The sequence below is a fragment of the Pungitius pungitius genome, chromosome 7, assembly GCF_949316345.1.
Source record: "Pungitius pungitius chromosome 7, fPunPun2.1, whole genome shotgun sequence".
NCBI lineage: Eukaryota > Metazoa > Chordata > Actinopteri > Perciformes > Gasterosteidae > Pungitius > Pungitius pungitius.
In genome coordinates this window covers 12,444,815-12,463,593 of record NC_084906.1, presented here as the reverse complement: position 1 = coordinate 12,463,593, position 18,779 = coordinate 12,444,815, and the positions used below count along the sequence as shown (strand labels likewise).

At 45.0% G+C, this 18,779-nt stretch overlaps 1 long non-coding RNA gene across 2 annotated transcripts; it reads right to left on the bottom strand.

The window, feature by feature from the left end:
• Positions 1 to 10,325: 10,325 nt before the first annotated feature.
• Positions 10,326 to 11,130, bottom strand: LOC134132211 (uncharacterized). Of its 2 annotated transcripts, XR_009956735.1 has the most exons (4): positions 10,840 to 11,130; positions 10,681 to 10,764; positions 10,435 to 10,596; positions 10,326 to 10,363 (listed from the first exon to the last, which is right to left on the bottom strand). It is a non-coding gene; the product is annotated as an uncharacterized LOC134132211 (long non-coding RNA). The 2 variants fall into 2 exon arrangements; XR_009956734.1 differs by having other exon boundaries at positions 10,343 to 10,596.
• Between the last annotated feature and the right edge of the window lie 7,649 nt (positions 11,131 to 18,779).

The window sequence follows — 18,779 nt, the reverse complement described above, 5'->3', positions numbered from 1 at the left end:
TTGTGGAACGTTTTAACAGGACGTACAAGACTCGAATGTGGAGATATTTAACATCCGTTAATTCACGCAGATATGTGGACGTGGTTCAAGATCTTGTAGACGCGTACAACAACTCGCATCATAGATCTATAAAAATGGCTCCATCATCTGTAAATAAAGACAATGAAAAGATTGTCTTCAATCATCTATACAAGTCAAAGTCCCCAAAGACTGTGAGCTTTAAATTTCACAAGGGGGACACCGTGAGAATATCAAAACTCCGAGGTGTGTTTAGGAAGGGTTATAAACAAACGTTCACAGATGAACATTTTATAATATCAAAGTGTATAGCCAGAGATCCGCCAGTTTACAAACTTACAGACTGTGCGGGCGAAGCGGTGAAAGGAGCATTTTACGAGAGGGAGTTGCAAAAAGTGATAATAGGTAAAAACAAAGTCTTTAAAATAGAAAAAATCCTGGACAGAAAAATCTCCAGGGGCAGAAAAGAGGCGCTGGTAAAATGGCTAGGATGGCCGGATAAGTTTAATGCTTGGGTCTCAGAAAAAGACATTGTGGACGTGTGATTTAAAAGTCCGAGCCGTACACCGTTAGAGGTCACTCTTAAACAAGCCAGCGTCGGAATCAACACGATGGCTGCGAATGGATTTTATGTCACACTACCGAGTAACGCCTCATTTCAGGTATATCCTAAAAATGAGATATGGAATTATAGGACAAAATTAGCCAAGCCCATCGTTCTGAGTGAACCGCATGAGGTGGGATTGATAGAATTCCAGTATCCGCGCGTCTAGAACACCTTCCCGAAGAGTGACGCGAATATAACAGTGTACAATTCTAAGACAGACACTAAGGTTGTCTTTGCACTGGACGTAGGAGTTTATGACTCTATACAGGCAATAACTAAAGCGATAAATTTACGATTTAGTAGGTACCCTCCGTTGGACGGTCTATCATTGCATTATAGCAGCGTTAAAAACCGCGTCTACATTCTGGGAGTGGCCGAGGAGACGACTATAACATTTGAAGGACAGCTGGCGGCTATACTGGGCTTTAAACACGGGGAACCTTTTCCATTACCATCTACTATTAAAGCCCTCAATACCCCATACCCGGCAGACATCCACGCTGGCTCTTACACTTTATACGTATATAGCGATATTGTCGACTATCAGTTAGTCGGCGACAGCTATGTTCCGCTCCTGCGGTGTATAAATGTGGCGGATGAACAGAGGCGCATCCCCACTTTGAGTTACAACAGGCCACACTACACAGCTCTCTCGAAAAACGTCATTGACGATATAGAGATCTCGATAAAAAACGATCAGAACCAGTATATACCATTTATATACGGTAAGGTGATTGTTAAGCTACATTTCAGGCCTATAAAACAGATTTTCTAAAGATGAGGCGATCCACCTACATCCGCGATGACGGGAGATACATGGCGTATTATATGAACCAAGCCGGCGGAGAACTACCCGGATTTATAGGAGCGAGGACCCAGTACGGTAACGGATTAGGAGGAATATTTCGCAGTCTGTTCAGAATGGCCATGCCTCTTCTAAAACGAGGATTCAGTATGGCCAAACCGCATTTGAAAACAGCCGCTGCTAATATCATCGGCGATGTGGTATCAAATATAACGAAAGGCACATTATCCAATAAGCAAGAGGGAAATGGTATGTTGGTCCACACGCGCCGGGCTTTGAAAAGACCTCCCCCCGGTTATGGGCGGACCAAGGAGGGTGCTAAAAATGGTAAAACCGCAAAGAGAAGAGTCAAAAAGAAGACCGGCACAGATCGAGGAGGTTCCCAACTAAACCGCTCTAGGATTCTGACAAAAGACATATTTTAGGATAAGCCATGGCTCTCATTCACAATCAATCGGCCGAATGCGTCAAGTCAGAATTGGATCTCTTTACCGTTCCATTCACCCAAACGTCCATCGAGAGATATGCATTTATCGAAATCCCCCCCGTATCTGCGATTACAACCACCGGGCCTCTGGAGTTTCATATCTCGGCCAGCGGGGAAGATTACTATGATTTGAACGATACATTTTTGTTTATGCGCGTAAAGATAACTAACGCCGACGGCACCAATCTAGCGGCTGATGCGGACGTAGGCTTCATAAATTACCCAGGATGCACCCTGTTCTCACAGGTCGACATAATGCTGGGGGATAGACTGATCTCTCAATCTTCAAACACATACCCGTACCGGGGCATAATCGAATGTCTGATTAACTATGGAAAAGACACCCTGGATACTCAGTTCAGTACCGCTCTGTTTAGTAAAGACACCGCTGGACACATGGACGAGACGTCTATAAAAGGAGACAACGAGGGATTAACGTCACGAGGAGGCTACACCGGGGAAAGCCGAATAGTGGAATTAATTTGTCCTATCCACGCCGATTTGTTTTTTCAAGAGAAGCTAATGCTTAACGGTGTTGATATTTCTCTCAAGTTTACACGCTCAAAAGATGAATTCTCTCTGATGACACCGACGGCTGCACATTACAAGGTTAACATTGTTTCAGCTAGCGTATTTGTGAAGAAAGTTGCTGTAGCACCAACAGTCCGGATGGCGCACAGCAGAGCCCTACAACAGACAAATGCCAAATATGCCATTGACAGAGTAACCCTGAAAACCTTCTCCATCCCGGCCGGGACCCGAGTATGCAACCAGGAGAATCTTTACATGGGTCAGATCCCTAAATTTATTGTTTTGGGATTCGTAGACAACGAAGCATACACCGGTGCTTATAGACTGAATCCGTTTAATTTCCAGCACTATGACCCTGAGTTTTTGTGCGTCTATGCTGACGGCAACGCGTACCCGTCCCGACCATTCCAACCCCTCTTTCAACGAGGGCAGTACGTAAGAGAATATTACCACATGATTCAAACAACCGGTAGGCATTTAAAAGATAGATCGTTGGCGGTAACACGAAATGACTTTGGCCAAGGATACTCCCTGTTCTGTTTTAATCTGGAACCCGACGACGGGCACTCGGGGAACGTGTCACTAATTAAGACGGGAAATGTTCGACTGGAGGTCCGTTTCAGAACAGCTCTGCCCCGGACGATAAACCTCATTTGTTATTCTGTTTTTGACTCTGTCATCGAGATATCAAACCAACGACAAGTGTTGGTAGATAACTTCTAAAACCTACAATGAATACCGTAGAGTTGACAAGCGTTGTTCGAAAACGTGTTTATAACGGCACAGATTTTATGGGAGTTCTAGCTTGTGACCACCTTCCTAAGAGGGCGTTGCGCAAGTATCCGGCTATGACGATTGTAAACACGCACCCCTCTGATAAACCCGGAGAGCACTGGCTGGCTATTTATATCACAAAACACAAGCATGGCTTTTTCTTTGATAGTTTTGGAAACCCTCCAAATTATGAAGCATTCCCTCATGAAATAGTTAACTTTCTCAATTTTAACTGTAACAAAGTGTCTTATTCTAGAAAACAGGTCCAGAATAATCTTGCTACAACCTGTGGACAGCACTGCGTCTTTTTTCTGTGTTATATACAAAAAGGTTTTTCTTATCCACGTGTGATGAGTTTGTACGGTGACAATTTAGTTAATAATGATGCCATGGTCTGTCGATTTGTTAACAAGATACACCCCTCTGTGTGCTGCGGGGATACTTTTTCATGTGTACAATGTGCGATCTAATATATCCTGTAACAACGATTGAAAATAAAAAAGTAGAGAAGACATTTTTTCGAATCAATAGCAATCATTTTATTCATTTTACCAGTCCTGGCACAACACAAATAATAATTCAGTACATTCAAAGTGACATAAAACAAGCATCGGTTATATTCATAGGTGACATAAAAAATAACAGACAATAAGTATATTCAAAGTTGACCAAAAAAAAATAACATGCAATCAGTATGAAAAAAAAACAACAAGAATAATGCAATCTTAAAAGTTTAACCAGGAATCGCCCATAAGGCCATGAGATTTAGACTTTTTGGTCTTAAAGGGTGTGCTGTCTAAAGAGCGGCTGCTCGTAGACCGCGGGCTGAATGAGGCCTGCAATGGTGTGTCATAATTACCCCCCACTTTATATTCAGCTATAGACCTGCGTACCTGGGTATTGGGGATAGCCGATAGCGGTATGTTTAAATCAGCAAGTGTTTTTAAAAAAAACCTCCACCCCAGGGGTCTAGAAGTGTCTAAAACATTATAGGGTGCCGTCACCCCTTTCACCAAATCATACAAGTGTGTGCCTTTAATCGTTTGATTATTGATGATAATCTCGCCCGAGTCTGTCCAGGATATGACATTTTTCGAGTGGTTTAAAGCATCTAAAATGCATTCAGCATGTTTCCTACTTTTTTTAGGCATGTGTCGGATGACATTGTTCAAAATCACATCTTTTCTGTGCCCGTCTGTTGAGGCGACCGGTGTTGAGACAGAGCCGCTTTCATCGGTAGGTATTGATAGTGACAACACGCCTTTCTCACGCTCGCCCTGTCGCACCACAGACAAGTATCTTTGTAAAATACCGGCATATTTTTTGGCCTTTTCATACATGTCCGTGTCAGGTTGGTTCAATACATCGGTCATGGCTTTATCCAGCTCATTTTGTACGGATTGTCTTATGGAGCTTCGCTGATCGTGTTGTTGCTGCTGCTTTATCGATTCAATCTGGTGCATGGGGACCAGAAACATTTTTTGCGCATGCTCCATCTTATTTCCCACGATTGACGAGACTAATAATAAAAGGAATAGCGGCTCCTAATAACGGTAATAAAAAGCCTCCCGTCTGATTGAGCGTCTTTTTCTTCTTGTCAAGTCTGATCTTTTTATCGGTTACCAGTCTGATGAGATTCTTCTTCTTCTTTAAAAGTACAAACTGTTTGGCGGTTAAGGGAATGTTGCCCCGTAACACATTGAGGGCGATCTCACACAGCGCTTTGATAAAATCTCCGTTTGCATTAGCCACAATGACTCTCCTCACACGGGGTGGGGATTTATATATCAACTCTAACAGAGTCAGATTCCTACGCATGCGTGACGACATTTTGTATCACCTCTTTGGGTTTTTAGGCATATACACCACCTGTTGTTCTGCTAGCAAACCCGTTCTGAGCCTCATGTGTTCAGGCGTCATGGCTTTATAATCTATGAGGAGATAACCATAGGCGGGGTACGTTGCATCATTAAATGCTTCTAGAAAAAATTTAGTATTACCGGGAAACATCTGTCTGGCCATTAGTGTGATTTGATATTTATCCCTAGGGTTTTTAAACAATATGAGATAGTTTGTGTTTAAACTAATAGTGCGGCTAGCTTTGCCCTGAATAAACAGATTCTGCACTAAATATATACAGCTGAGGTTTCTGTGGTGTACGTATTTGGTAAAAACATTTTGAACTTCTATATTATTACTGGCGTCATTCATTAAATCATCTATGATGAGTAGATTGTTTTTATCTTGTGGTAACAAAGCATCATCACATAGAGACTCTGGTAAACCCTCTACAAACCTGATGTCTCTTATTTTAAGTAGTTGATCATATAAAGGTTGCCAGCACGAGTAAATGTAAACAACATTGTCAAAACGGTGGGAAATAACCCTCTCGGCGTTCTCGATAATATTCCTGACAAAAAAAGTCTTTCCCGCAATTTGATGGTCCGCTCAATACCAGACTAAAGGGATGTTGTAACCGTGCATCAAATCCTTGATCACCATTAGTAGCCATAAGGGAGCGTTGTGTAATCGGACAACACCCGACGTTTATTGTACACCACCTGGACTTTCTTGAAAAGTGTCTCGTTTTTAAGATGGAACCTCTTTTTGTCCCGTCTGATGGTTTCAGACACAGTCGTCAGTGTAGGGGTGTTCTGATTGGCCACAAAAGATTGAACAAGACCGATCAGAGAGCGAGGCGTGACAACAGCTGCATTTCGGGCATTTAGTGTGATGCCTTTGCATTTGACGATTGTTTTACCCTGGAGTGTGTTGTATGCATAACATTTGGGGCCCCCCGATACAAACTCTGTAATATAGTCTTCTTCGGGCTGACCACACACATCACCACTGTTTAACTCGTCAGTCAAGTCCCCTAGATAAGAGCCCAGGGGAGGGACCCAGTCGTCGCCCCTTGATGTGAAGACTATGCTGTCTGTGTCACAATACAACACCCTCTCCTGCAGCTTATCTAGCAGGTCGTAAAGCAATAATCTCGCATGGGCCGTTGTGAGGGCTCCTATGAAAACATTGACATCTTTTACGCGAGAGTTGCCACTGTCTGCATGACGCCACTGCACCAAAGCCACCTCGTCTGAGATAAAACAGAATTGTCTCACATCAAATTGATCGCTAAACATCAACTGTGTAAACCGGGCTGGGTCAGTGATCAACTCACAGGAAGCCATGTTGCCCCTCATGCTAAACCGACCCCACAGAGAATTCAAGAGGAGTTTGTTACAACTCCTCATGGCTTTGTTGACACAGATTTTGTCAGGGTTTAGTTGTATGCCCTCCTTTTCAAAATAGTCAGAGACGTATTTCTCGCGATCGGCCTGTGTTTTGACGTGACCTGGATAGCCTGACGCCTCTTGTTTGCATTTCATGAACGTCTTCACATACCCACTAAACAAAGTGTCCGTCTTGTCGGGGAAATGCCAGACTTCATCGATAGACACAACTCGATATCCCTTTTCCACAGCCTTCTGCAACTCCAGGGAGACCCAAACCCCCGACAGTTGTCTCTCTCTCTCCCTGTGAGTACACGCGCTAGTTTGGTTCAAAGTTTCAGCACACAACCCACACAGGGGGAACATGAGCTTACCGTGACACCTGTAAGGTAAGACGGGGTGAAACAGACCTCGGGGTGGAAGCATCGTACACTTTATGAAACCAAAGTAGTTATCGATAGATTCAAAATCTCTGACGATAATCTGTGGGTGTCCAACGGGATACTGCTTTTTTGCCTGCACAGTTGGGTACAGACTTGTAAAGTCGTAGTATCTGATTTTTTCATCATCATCGCAGACTGTGTGGTATAGCTTCATAGCATTTGTACGTCCTCCAAAGAGGGCCTCTCTGGGGTCCAGACGCTCACGCTTTTTGTATGTGGCCATAAAAGCCTGAACAGAAGCGCTGGAGAGCTTTAATGAGGCCCACTCACACTCCCACATCACTACAACGTTCAAACCATGTTGTTTTTGCAGGGCATCTATTTTATCCATAAATGCCTTGTATTGCCTACCATACGGGACTTTGGTGACAGGGTTCATGTCGCTCTGTACATGACATTTGACACAACCGTGGAAAAAACAACCGGCAAACTCATAACAAGTGTTTGTTTCCGTATTGTAGCCGTCCACATAGAACGGAGAAAACTTTTGCTCCCCGTGGCAGAGTGCGTGTCTGATCTCTATATTCTCCGTGTGGGACACGTATTCAAGCCACTGCATGGAAACATCAGAATATGTCTTATTCTGTCTTGTGTAGGCCCCCTCGTGTGTCAGAGCCACAGTGTCCCTGGGGAGAAACAATGTTTTGAACACACCCATACAACTCGATGCCAACGTGGTGAAAGAAAAAGGGTCAAGCTGTGTACATTCTAAGAATGTTTCGCGGTAAATGGTGCATGCTCTCCGCAACACCTCTACGTCGTTTACACAGTAGCGGCGAAGCTCTGCCTGGAGATCAAATTTTTCGCCACAAACAGTGGTGTACCAGCGCATGAAGGAAGTTTTTTCAGCGTCGCACATGGCCTCATATCCGTAGTATGACGGGTCTGGGTATTTGCCAACATAGCGTTCGTTTGCCCTTGTGTTGAACTTGTGTGGAAAATAACCTTTTTCCAGATCCTCAAACCCCAAAGCCGCTGGTGTTTTCGACAAACGCATAGGCAGAAAACTAAATGAGTCTACCCATCTCTGTTGGTATGCCTTGTCATACATCAGGATGACGCGGCTCCCTCTCATGACCACCTCGGGCGTTATCTTCTGTTTTACAAAATACTCCAACACAATATAGTTGTCGAAACCAGATGCATTGTGGGCTATGAATGTATAACCCCGGTATTTGGACCTCCTATAGCGTCTCACAAAGTTGTCCACGCATTTTAAAGTGCTGAAACAACATTTGTCCCCCTCGAGATCCATCGCACATACATAATTCGCCTCGTGTTTACCACCGTGAAATCGTGTCTCAAAGTCATACAAAATGTATGCTGTTTGGGGCTCCTTCTTTTCAACGGGTTGTATGAAGCATTTGTGCTCGTCCTCACCCTCCAACCGGGGCGCCTTGCAGTGTAAGCAGACGCTCGATTTGCACGTGTGGGGTTTTTTACCGGCATAGTGTGTTTTTCCACAGGCCTCGCAATATTTCATAGTTGTGCATGGCACGACGGAGTGTACTGCTTCTGGATGCTTGTGTTGATCGAAACAATATTTTGATTTACATATACGTTTACAGTCGTTGCATTTCTGTGTTTTGGTTGCGTGTGTTCGACACTCTGTTGTATAACAGACGTTGCACAGTTGTTTACAGTTGTGGTGCATGCGTACCTCATATGTCTCGTAGCAATACTGACACACATATGAAGCCCCAAAAAAGGCTGTCTTGTTTAGAATCATGTGGTAATGGTCATTGTGTAAATATAACCAAACTGTCTGAGGGTGGGGTGTGTCATGTGTTTTGAAACATTGCAGACGTTTACGTCCTTCAGTATGGTGGAAGATTATGATTTTCAATCCCAGATGCCTTTCAAAAACACCTACATCGGCGAATGAGACCTTATGATTGGGGTCAAAATTCAAAGAGTTGTGTAGTTGTAATGCATATCTTAATTTATAACTTGTGTCCTCGTCTGGATGGTTAAAATGTGCTAGACAAATAGAGAAACAGAGATTATTATCCCTGTTGTTTGGTGTGTACAGATTGCCCCCTTTTTTTGATAATATCTGATCATAAGGGACATTCCCTAGCTTTAAACGCCCCCCTGAGCCGCCACTTCTATTTCCGGCCACTGAGACCACAATTTCCAATTCGTCATCCGATATAGTGTCATCATTACTTTGCACCACTTGGGCTATTTGTTCCATAAACAGATCTACATTGTAGGAGTCGTCTGCTCGGAGAACTGCTTGCACATCGCTAGCCAGCGAAGGACCACGTAAAACAACATTGAGAACGCTGCCTTCAGGCGCTTCGGCGATGGCTTGGTCAATAACAGCAGACACGCTGTCTCTCACCAGGTCTGGCACTCGCTCAATGTCTGTGAGATCGATGTTTCTGAAATCAACACGTTGCCGCAGTTCAAAAGCGTTGAATGAGGGTATATCTCTCCTGGTAACATTAAAACTTTCCCCAGCCCCCTCAGGCATTTGCGGTGCGTGTGTCTCTGCTCTACCTTCCTGAGAAGGAGGTGGCCCCTCCCCCCTCTGGTTTACACAGCGGGAATTGGCCCCGTCAGGGGGTGGGGTTATCGGTACGTGTTCAGCAGTACGGGATGTTATTTCGGGATCAATACCATTATACATAGCAACATCCGTTACGGCGTTAGCTTCACTCTCCCTCCTAGCTAAAGCACATAATAGCTCAAAGTTATTCTCTGCATCCTGCAGAAGGATCCGAAACTCCGGATCGGGTCGGGTTGTTATTTCGGGGGCGATGCCGCTCAGCGTGTTTATGCCCCCCTGTCCAGATACGTCGTTAGCAGTAGCAACATCAATCACATCGACAGCTTCACTCTCACTCCTAGCCAAAGCACATAATAGCTCCAAGTTATTCTCTACACCCTGGAGAAGGATCCGAAACTCCGGATCGGGGCTCCGATTGTCATCAATAACCACATGATTTTGCACACAGTCCTCCGTACTACGCTTCAAAACTTTTCTGGGAGGTGACATATTACACACTTTGCAGACCCTTTATGACACAAAAAAAAAACCTTATAGGACGCCCCGGTTAGACCTAGCTCTGAGGAGGTCTATGATAGCCGCACCTATTTTCTCTTGTACATTCATATGACGTTTTAGGGTTTGCTTCACCTCATCCTGCTCTTTACAGAGATTTGTCACTAATGTTGTTAAATTCTGGTTAGCATGGCGCAAATCACGGATCTCCTTTAACAAATCTTCATGTCTCTTATTTTCTTCGGCATTCGGTACAAACAGTGCTGCCCCATCAGCATCTCTCTGCTCACCTACAGCCTCCTGATCTTGCCGTTCGTCAACATCCGCTTCGAGAGCCTCAACACAGCGTATTATTTCCTCGTCGGTTATCCACTCGTTGTATCTCGGGGTAAATAGGTCCGTCACATCACCCGGTGCAGTCAGCGTCTCCGAAGGTTGTCTGCACTTTTGGGGTGGACCTGTGTAAAAACATTTTTGCAAGTTAAATAATGTAGATTGAGATATTAATTATTATATTATTATTAATTACCTCCCCACGGCTCCCTGGATGTAGATGCTTTCGCCCACGTTTTTAATGTCGGTTTAACCCAGTTTGGGCCTTTTGCAGTGATGTCCTGCCTGCTGGAGCCCAAAGCCTGCCTTTTTATTGGGGGGTCATACAATGGGGTCGCCCCTGATGGACCCCGACGACCTGTGAAGAAAGCATTTTGAATGTTATCTAGTGCGGGAAAACCTGAAATGTTGTAATGTTGTCCTTTAATAATAATATTATTACCTCCCGAGGTCTCCCTGGATGTAGAAGCCTTAGCCCACGTTTTTAATGTTGGTTTAACCCAGTTTGGGCCTCTTGGAGAACACCCTATGCAAAAATAATATTTTCCCAGGGTTATATAAGGTAAATAAAAGAAGACAAAATGTTAGGATATCACCTTACCATTCACAGGCTCCTCACTATGCTCGGCTACTGGTAAACCACTCAGTGCTTCAACCTGTTTTTGTATTTCCTGAAGACTTGTTAGCACGATCTGGCTGTCTGTTTCCCCTCTTTTTGTAGAGGCTTTAGGATTCCTCCTGTGGCTGCTTTCTAAAAGAAATATACATACAAGTTAAATACGTTAAGATGATGAAAATGAAACAAAATTCCTCCTGTAGCTGCTTTCTAAAAGATATAGTATACATACATGTAAATACAAGTTAAATACGTTAAGATGATGAAAATGAAACAAATATAGATCACTAGACCTCATTGGTTCTTTAGACGGTTAACCTCAGGGAAGCCATTTTGTGGAGAAAACCTTAATGAATATATACTTTTAAGTATAATGCATGTGTACTACAATATGCAATAAGACGTAAACACAACACTCACATATACTTTTAAGTATAATGCACTTGTACTACAATCTGTAATAAGAAGTAAAACACGACACTCACCGCCATAGTGTTCCATCGTCGCTCCGGGTTGACAAAGTGTAGGATTGGGTACTGCACAAATTACTTGAAAACTTCCCAAAACCTTGTATTGTGGGTGGGAGTGGTCTATAACACCTCAATGACGTATTTTCCGGTCTGCTCATACTGACTGTGAACCATCTTCTGATACACACCTCTGCCTGCTCAAACAGGGTCACCTGGAGGTTTAGCATCCATCTGGAGTCTGGATCAGCGTGGTGACCAGTCGTAAACTGTATGCTTACGCTAAAACCACTTTTATTGTTTTATTGCCAATAACATCCTTAACAGACTCCTTGAACAACACACACGCACACACACACACACACACACACACACACACACATCCACACAAGGCTCCTTGAACAACACACACACACACACGCACACACGCACCCACACACACACACACACACACACACACACAGTGATTATATCTGGATCAGTGTAGTGACCAGTCGTAAAAACTTGTTTATGTTTACGCTGAAACCTAAAACCACCATTAACAGGCTCCTTGAACCACACACACACCCCCACACACACACACACACCCCCACGCCCGCACGCGCAGGGTCATAAATCATCAGGGTCATAAATTATAAAAATGTGTCAAAATGTCAAAAAATGATTGATAGGATGATTGACAGGTCCGCCATTTTACCCGCCCTACTATTACTACTTATCTCGACAAAGTCTGTAATTCCTTCTCCCTCCTTTCCCTCTACCTTCTCTAAGTAATTCCTCTTCTGTTTTGTTTTCTCTAGCCCTAGAAAAAACCTTGTACATTTCTCTCCCTCAATCACATGTCTCGCCCTGCTCCTGACTATTGCTCCGTTGCACTTTCTCTGTTCTATCTCCTTCAGCTCATCTTTAATTCTTATATAGTTTTCCAAATCACATCCCTCCTCATCTATCCTCTCTACCTCTCTTTCTAGCTCCTCCTTAAGTTCCCTCTCCCTCTTCCTCGCTCTCCTGTTCCTGTCTTTGCTGTGATTTATGCTAAGCTTTTTAATTTCTAATTTCACATTCTCCCACCACCTGCCAACATCCTCCTCATACATGCTGTCATTCTTATGTTTATCCACTCTCTCACTTTCTTTTTATACTGTTCATCTTTCACCAGTTCACCATTCAGACACCACACTCCACCTCCCCTCCTTTCACTTGGTTGGTTTAAACTAAACTCCAGAACCATGTGGTCGCTTAGTGCAGTGACTTTGTATTCTATCCTCCCGATCCTATCTGCTATGCTCTTAGCACCCAAGACTAAGTCTATCCTACTTTGCTTTAGAACACCTCTCACCACTTGTCTTCTAGAGAAAGCCCTTCCTTTCGGATTCCTCTCTCTCCATACGTCCATCATCCCTCTGTCTTTCATCATCCTCTTCAGCACACCTCTCGACGAGTCGCTCCTGTAACACACACTCGATGACGCGTCTAACCTGCCACACCACACATTAAAATCCCCCACAATCATACAGTTGTTGCACATTTCTCCCACCCTCTCAAAAAAACCTTTTCTCTCTCTCTCTCCTCGTTTGGCGCATATAAGTTTATTAACTTATACTTTCCCCCATTGTGTTCAAAAGAAATCCCAATCATTCTCCCTTCCCCGTCATCCACACACTTTAACATTCTCAACCACACCCTTCTTCACTAAGATTGCCACCCCCCTTGATTTATCTCCCCCATTATTCGCATACATCTCACCAGTCCATCCTCTCGCCGTCTCTCACACACGCATTGTCCCAATGAGTCTCTTGTAAGCAAATAATGTCAGCGTCACACACCAGCAGGGTTTGCTGTCTTCTGTCTCGGTCTCTGAGCCCATTACAGTTAAATGAAGACAGGCTGAGCATCATTAGTGATTTTAGCAGAGGTGTCCACCGTATCATTTGGCTGCTTTCTTTTTAATTTGTTCCAACCTCTTGCTCTGTCTCGTGGTTTGGTGCCTTTTCCTCACCTCACCCACTTTCTCAAAGACCTCTCCCTCACTCAAAGACGTATCAGAGTCTTCCCACTCCATCCCACTCACCACCTCCTCAGCATCCCCACTCGTTCCCAGCCCTCCCTCCCCTTCAATTTTCCCCTCACTTTCTCCCCCGTCCATGCCTCCACTCCTCTCTCTGGCTCCTGCATCTCTCTCTCCCCCCCCTCTTGTGACAGTCTCCGTTTCCCCCACTCCGTCCGTCGTTGTCTCCTTTACTGTCGCCCCATCTTCGTCCTGCTCCGCTCTGTCCTGCTCTCCTTCCTCCTGCATCCTCTCCTCTCCTTCCCCTTCTGCTCCTGCTGCCGGATCCGCGTCTCCGCCTCCGCTCGGGCTTTGGTCCTCGCCGTCGTCCGCCTCCATGCTCCGGCATCCCTCTCCCGTCTTCTCCTTCTCCTGCCGCCGCTCCTCCTCTTGCTCCTCCGCGCACTCTCTGGCGTAATGACCTTGCTGGCCACACTTGAAACACCTGAAGTCCGGGCAGTCTCGAACTATATGGCTCGGCTGAATGCAGAGTCTGCAGACTTTTATCTGCCTGTCATGTATGACTCTGAAGTGTTCGGCTCCTCCCGCAGTCTCGAACTTGGCCGGTGGTATGGCCGTAAGCAAATGCTCAGCCGACCAAAGGGCTTTTTGAAGTGCCTCCAAAGCCGGGCTCTGCTCCTCTGTCCACCTGTCGGGAGTGCACCTCGATTTCTCCCACCGGTCACGCACACACTCACTCACACACACACAAGCGGGACAACATGGCAACAAAACTCCACCTTGGGGTTTGCAGTGTAAAACAAAAGGGCAGTTTTTGGACTTTTGGGGGGATTTCTCCTAATTCACCCAGGAGTTCATCGTCCATTCCCAAATCAACGATGTATATGAAAAGGTACAAACCTAGTGGCTCACAGGAGGAAAGAAACATGGAAACAATACCTCCACCTCCTATCACTGGGTTTCAATGTGAATCAAAAGAGCAGATTTTGTTTTTTTCGTCCGATTTTTCGAATTTACCCTGAAGCCCATCATCAATTTGGAAATGAACGACGTATGAAGACACAGATACCTCGTGCCTCGCGGGCCAAAACGGCATGGATACATTGTGTCTGTCGCAGCGTAAAAGAGAGCAGATTCCTTGAAAAAGCTTACAGCACCTGGTATTCCCAGGCGGTCTCCCATCCAAGTACTGACCAGGCCCGACCCTGCTTAGCTTCCGAGATCAGACAAGATCGGGCGTGTTTTTTTTTTTTTTTTTTTTATTGTTTTTTTTACAAAAGTTACAAAAGACATTGTACAGATTTGCACAGTATTGGAGCTTGCAGCGCGTCGGCACAAGCACCTAAATCAAACAGAGAGCAAAGCATAATCAAACAGCACAACACAAAGATATACCAGTACAAAATACAAAATCAAATTGCCCCAACTCAAAAGGCGCTCTTTACTGGAGAGGCAACATTGTTAACCCCAGTCAATCTGTATTTCACCATCTCCCCGTATCCTTATTAGGGTGCTGCCTGCGATGAACCCACTTTCAAAGTCCTCCTTTTCTAAGGCTCCATACATCAGCTTGACGTCCCTCTGCAAACCGCTTTTAAACATGCACCAGACGTCGGCCTTCCTCCTCTCGTAATGGGCCAGGTTTCTCCTCATTTTGACCGCATACCTTGCATGGCTCAGCATGTAATTTAAGAGACTCACCCCTTCCCTTTTACCTCCCGCTCCAAACAGCCACAGTTCCTTCCACTCCATTCTCTCGACATATTTTTCTCCCCAACACTTGTTGATTATCCCCTTCAATTTCTGGAAGTACACCTGCAACTCCGAACATTCAACAAACTCATGCATGCATGTTTCTACTTCCACTCCACATACGTCGCATTCTTTCTTCACATTCATATCAAACTTGCTTATGATTAAGTTGTTAAAGACCCTATTGTGTCTAAGCAGAAAGTCAAAGTTCTCACATTCACTGCTGTTCCATTTCACTCTCAAGTTCGTCCATATGTTTTTCACCTCCATGTCCTCAATCACTCTCGACCATACTTTCTCTGCGGCTGGTCTCCTCACCTCCCTCCCTCTTAGGCATTTGTACAGCACTCTGGTTTTCACATTCATCAGGTTCACCATCTTCTCACTTTCTCCTATGTGCAGCTCGATCTCTCCTTCCTCATCCACCACATTCTCCCTCTCGATCATCTCCTTCCACTCTCTGGGCATCCCCCCCTTTATCTTATCCATCAGCCCCTCTGCTGTCCCCATCCACATTTCATCACCCCTGCTCCTCACCTCATCCACTATCACCTGTGCTCTCATAAACCCGGGTACATATTCATACACCAAGTCTCTCACCTTCCTGAACCCCGCCCTCCACATCAGCCTGTTGTACAGTGTTTCCCCATCCCATGTGATTTTGGGATTCAGAAACACCGGCTGCTCCCAGACTTGCTTCACACTCCTGCATTCATACTTCACACATTTCACAAACTCCCCCCATGCTCCCAGCATTTCTTTGTGGAAATCAGACACTTCACTCATCATCCCTTTCTTCAGTTCCATGTACACAGCACTGTCTCCGCACCCACCACATTTTTCCACCGCTTCTTTTAGAAAGACTTTCCATATCTGATCACTGTTGTTCCTTAGATACCTCACCATCATTTTCACCCTGAGTGCCTTCTTCTTTTTCTCTAAATTGATCAGTTTCAGTCCTCCGTCCTCGTACTCATTTTCCATCACTTCCCTGGCTATTCTGACTCCCTTCCCATCCCACAGAAACTCATTCACTTCTCTCTCCACCTCCTTCATCACCCTCTCAGGTACATCCAGCACATTCATAACATACACTAACCTACTCATCACTAATGTATTGACAACAACCACCTTCCCTTTCAACCCTAGCCCCCTTTGCCTCCAAAACCCTAGTGTTCTCCTGATGTTGTTCACAATCCCTTCATATTGCATATCTCTCCCCTCCTTGTGCTTAATCCCTAGGTTGACTCCCAACACTCTGAAGTAATCCTGTTTCTCTCTTAAACCTATCTCCACCCTTCCTGTGCACCCCTCACCTATATACATGATCTCTGACTTCTCTATGTTCACTTTAGCCCCCGATGCCCTCCCATACAGCTCTAAGCTATCTAGTACCTCCCCTATGCTCTCCTTGTCCTTCACTGTGACTGTTGTGTCGTCCGCATATTGGTACAATAGACTCATTTGTCCTCCTGGTAGCTCTATTCCCCTGATTTTTTTATTCTGTCTTAACAGTTGTGCTAGTGGCTCGGCTGCCAGCGAGTACAGCAGTGCTGACATTGGACAACCTTGCCTGACCGACCTTTCTAGCCTGAACGCGTCTGTCACTATCCCATTAATTTTGACGCAGCTGTATGCTCTGTCATACATCCTCCTGATCCATCCCCTTAGCCTGTGCCCAAACCCCATTTTCTCCAACACCCTGTGCAAGTAGGTGTGGTCAACCCTGTCAAATGCCTTATTTAAATCTAAACTCATTACAGCCCCTCCTTTTCCCCTCTTCATAAATTCTATAGTGTCTCTGATGCTGCTTACTGTGTCAGCTATGTCCCTGCCTGGTACACTATAAGCCTGCGTGCTCCCTACCACCGTCCCGATAACTCTCTTTATCCTGTTGGCTAACACCCGTGCTAGTATCTTATAATCTGTGTTCAACATTGTAAGTGGTCTGTAGTTTTCTAATCTATCCCTATTCCCTTTCTTGTAAATGATGCTGACCAGCCCTGTCGCCATCCCTGTCGTCATCCTATCCCCCTCTTCTGTCCATCTAAACACTCTATCTAACACCGGCACTAGTTCTTCCCTGAATTCCATGTAAAACTCCCCTGTGATTCCATCTAACCCCGGACTCCTATTCCTGCCAAGTCCTGCTATTGCTGCTTCTATTTCTCCTGTCCCTATGTTACCCTCACACATCTCCCTATCGTCCTCACACAGCTTCCCTTCCACTTTCTCCAACACCAACCTTATGCTTTCTTCATCTGCTTCTCCTCCACTGAATAATTCCCTGTAAAATTCTTCTACCCTTACTGCTATCTCGACAAAGTCTGTAATTCCTTCTCCCTCTTTTCCCTCTACCTTCTCTAAGTAATTCCTCTTCTGTTTTGTTTTCTCTAGCCCTAGAAAAAACCTTGTACATTTCTCTCCCTCAATCACATGTCTCGCCCTGCTCCTGACTATTGCTCCGTTGCACTTTCTCTGTTCTATCTCCTTCAGCTCATCTTTAATTCTTATATAGTTTTCCAAATCACATCCCTCCTCATCTATCCTCTCTGCCTCTCTTTCTAGCTCCTCCTTAAGTTCCCTCTCCCTCTTCCTCGCTCTCCTGTTCCTGTCTCTGCTGTGCTTTATGCTGAGCTTTTTAATTTCTACTTTCAATTCCTCCCACCACCTGCCAACATCCTCCTCATACATGCGGTCATTCTTTCTCATGTTTATCCACTCTCTCACTTTCTTTTTATACTGTTCATCTTTCACCAGTTCACCATTCAGACACCACACTCCACCTCCCCTCCTTTCACTTGGTTGGTTTAAACTAAACTGCAGAACCATGTGGTCGCTTAGTGCAGTGACTTTGTATTCTATCCTCCCTATCCTATCTGCTATGCTCTTAGCTCCCAAGACTAAGTCTATCCTGCTTTGCTTTAGAACACCTCTCACCACTTGTCTTCTAGAGAAAGCCCTTCCTTTCGGGTTCCTCTCTCTCCATACGTCCATCATCCCTCTGTCTTTCATCATCCTCTTCAGCACACCTCTCGACGAGTCGCTCCTGTAACACACACTCGAGGACGCGTCTAACCTGCCACACCACACATTAAAATCCCCCACAATCATACAGTTGTTGTTGCACATTTCTCCCACCCTCTCAAAAAAACCTTTTCTCTCTCTCTCTTCATTTGGCGCATATAAGTTTATTAACTTATACTTTCCCCCATTGTGTTCAAAAGAAATCCCAATCATTCGCCCTTCCCCGTCATCCACACACTTTGTAACATTCTGAATCACACCCTTCTTCACTAAGATTGCCACCCCCCTTGATTTATCTCCCCCATTATTTGCATACATCTCACCAGTCCATCCTCTCTCCGTCTCTCTCACACACGCATTGTCCCAATGAGTCTCTTGTAAGCAAATAATGTCAGCGTCACACACCAGCAGGGTTTGCTGTCTTCTGTCTCGGTCTCTGAGCCCATTGCAGTTAAATGAGGACAGGCTGAGCATCATTAGTAATTTTAGCAGAGGTGTCCACAGTATCATTTGGCTGCTTTCTTTTTAATTTGTTCCAACCTCTTGCTCTGTCTCGTGGTTTGGTGCCTTTTCCTCACCTCACCAACTTTCTCCAAGACCTCTCCCTCACTCAAAGACGTATCAGAGCCTTCCCACTCCATCCCACTCACCACCTCCTCGGCACCCCCACT